Source organism: Hippocampus comes, unplaced genomic scaffold, assembly GCF_001891065.2.
Source record: "Hippocampus comes isolate QL1 unplaced genomic scaffold, H_comes_QL1_v1.1 scaffold291, whole genome shotgun sequence".
Classification (NCBI taxonomy): domain Eukaryota; kingdom Metazoa; phylum Chordata; class Actinopteri; order Syngnathiformes; family Syngnathidae; genus Hippocampus; species Hippocampus comes.
The window spans coordinates 537331-540836 of record NW_017805740.1 but is presented as its reverse complement, the minus strand read 5'-3'; positions in this window follow the sequence as shown (position 1 = coordinate 540836).

Below are 3506 nucleotides of genomic sequence, written 5' to 3'. Positions count from 1 at the left end.
AAATACTGAATAATGATGAGCTCCGAACAAAATGTCTGACAAAACGAAAAGAATGACATCTGGGCCTGATTGATTGCTCTCGAAGCCGAGTCTTCCTCAGAGAGGAAGAGGTGCCTGTACCCTATCGTGGAAAGTGAAACGACTCGTAGGAGGAAATGGCTGCATTTTTTTAAATTACTTTTAAGAGTTTAGTAAAACAACAGGTGAACCGTAACATATATTAAGTTACAAGATAACAGAGAGGTTTGCGTTACACTAAATTCTGTGAAAGGATTAAAAAAAAAGCGCAGCCGGAATTAAAAAAAAAAAAAAAGGACAGCCAACAATTTGAGGATTTTGGAACAATTTGTGTTTTCTGGATTGATGCCTGCTCAGCTAAAGACATACACAACAGGAAAATGCTTACAAGTGCAAACATTGGCACAACGGTTTCACCTGCATATGTAAACATTGGCACATTTGGTGTCTGCAAATGTAAACTTTAGCACAATTAGTAATCCATCTTTTATCCACATGCCAATGATATGTCTCAGTGTCCTTTGGCAAACTATGCAAGATTACACTGCTCTTTATTCAGCGAAAACAAACATGTCATAAGCCTAGTTGTCGTCACACATCTTTTTCTGTGGCATTCTCAGCTCGCTCAGTCCAACAGTGATGCAATCGAGAAGTTGAGGAGATAGAGCGAGGAGGGATACATTTTTGGATGTCAGGACATTGCCATTTATGTTTCAAGTGGAATGAAATTAAACTAAATTATGATCTCCACTCTTCACGATTGCAGATGCAGAGCTGATTATGAGCGGGCTTTTTTCTGTCGGCTCACACCATCCGCTGTGCATATTTGTAGAGACTTGTAAATATGTATTCTGTGTTGATAAGTTGCTTATGTATTATGTAGAATGTAAAAACAGACTCACCAAAACCTTTTTATTTTCTTGCTTTTCATAAAAGTAAATCCCAATTATTAGTCTTTCAATGATTATTAACCATGAGCCAATGTATTTCATTATTTCAGAATGCTTCCCAGAATAAAACAAACACAGCAAAATGTGTATATCAGTCAAGGAATAACAAATACAAAAGAATTGCAAGTTCAGTCCTTCTTCACATTACCATATTGGTGAAATACTGCATCAAAGGGAAAAAAAAAGTTGATGAATCCCAACATGCACTGCCCACAAAAACCTTGGGATATCCAGTTTATACTAAATTGCACTACAGCTAAACTTTACAAGCAAATTTAATTTGATTATTGTGAAACATTTCAATACAGTACATTTTGTACACCTTGCAAAATCAAATGAGCCATTCACCAAACAGACAAACGAGGTCCTCAGAGGGAAGGAACAGAGTGAGCAGGTTACAACACAGAGTCGATAACAGCAGTCACAAAAATGCATGAAGACAGTCTGAATTGTCAGAATGAATGTTGTGGTACATCTCCTTCTCTGGTTATGGATGGGAAGTTTTGCAAATTTGCAAAATTAGACAGTCGGACGTGTTCGTGCCTTATAAAGTTTACCCAGCCAGCCGTCCATTTTCAGATCCGCTTTTATCCTCACAAGGGTCGCGGTTGTGCTGGAGCCTATCCCAGCTGTCTTTGGGCAGTCGGCGGGGACACCCTGAACTGGTTGCCAGCCAATCACAATGCACACATAGACAAACAGGCATTAGTGCTCACACTCACACCTAGGGACAATTTAGAGTGTTCCGTTAACCTGCCATGCATCGTTTTGGAATGTGGGTGGAAACCGGAGTACCCAGTGAAAACCCACGCAAGGACAGGGAGGACATGCAAACCCCACACAGGAAGGCCGGAGCCCTGCACCTCTGCACTGTGAGGCCGACATGCTAACCAGTCGACAACCGTGCCGCCCCTGATAAAGTTTGGAGAAGCTCAAATTAATTTTAGATTCATCCTGAAATTTCAACTACAAGCTGAATATCGCTAACTTTTTGTGGGTAGAGTATTTCTTTGGTGTAGCCATTGCAATGTCTCATGTTTCATGTTTGTTTGTTTGTTGATTGTTTGTTGAGCATACATAGTACACATAATAACAAATTGACAAAAGGCAAGCAAAATTATGAAAGGAAAATTAAAAAAGTAAAAGAAAAAAAACACACATCATCACAGTTGTATGCTCAAAGGAGTAGGAAGAAGTAAACAACTTATCTTGTCCTACCCCTTATTGTGTAGTAATATGAATTGTTCATTTTTCAAAAAAAGAAGAAGAAAAGTCTACATATCATCAAATACTTTTACCATTATGTATACTATCCTTTTCTATTTATACACCTTTCGGTTTGTATATGTATAATTATTCTTTCTCCTTTTTTGTTTCAACTTTCTCATATTCATTATAATTACTGCATTTCTTGAGTACAATTGATAAGTTGATCAAAAATCCAAAACAAGAACAAACAGTTGTAATACTATATTTTATAAGTATATCAATTTTTTCTTCTTAATTCTGATTCATGTAGTTTTTCTGTACTAATCTTTTGAATCTAATTTTGAACTCCTCCAGAGATTTATTCATTTCCAGGTCCGTTTCAAGATTATTCCACAGGTTGACACCTATTACTGATACACACCTTTGCTTAATGCTAGTTCTTGTTCTGGATTTTTTGTATTGATTAGTACCCCTTAGATTAAAACTGCTCTCTCTAATTTCAAAAAGCTTCTGAACATTTTGGCAAAGGAGATTGTTATGTGCTTTATACATTAATTGGACGATTTTGAAGTCAACCAGGTCGTAGAATTTCATTGTGTTTAATTTGATGAATAGTGGATTTGTGGGTTCTATATATTTAGACCTATTGATTATTCTGATTGCTTTTTTTTTGTAGTTTTAAGACAGGGAGTGTGTTTGTTTTACAGGCGTTCCCCCATATTTCCACACAGTAGGTCATATATGGGAGTAAGAATGACTAATATAATGTGTACAAGGAACTCTTATTCAACACATCCTTAGTTTTGTGGAGTATCCCGATAGTTTTGGATATTTTTCTTTTAACGTTATCTATGTGTGGCTTCCAGGATAGTTTAGTATCTATTACTAGTCCAAGAAACTTATTTTCATAAACTCGTTCTATTTCAATTGAATTTATCTTTATTTTAACTTGGTCGTTGATTGGTCTCCGGGGGTACCAGGGGTGAAGGGCGGGCCGGCTGGGAGGCAAAGTGTGGCCGGCAGAGAGGCCTCTTGGTCGGATGAATGAAGCGTACCAAAAACAACTAACTTAGTTTTTGTTAAATTTGAGGATAGTTTATTTCTGTCAAGCCAGTTTTTTAATTTGGTTAATTCATTTTCCACAGTTTTCAGGAGTTGTTCCATATTATTTCCAGAGCAGTAAAAGGTTGTGTCGTCGGCGAATAGGACACATTTGAATTGTTTTGAAACACTACAGATATCATTTATATATAAAATGAATAATTTTGGTCCAAGCACTGATCCCTGAGGCACTCCATGGGTAATCTTCAGTGAGTTGGATTTTTTGTT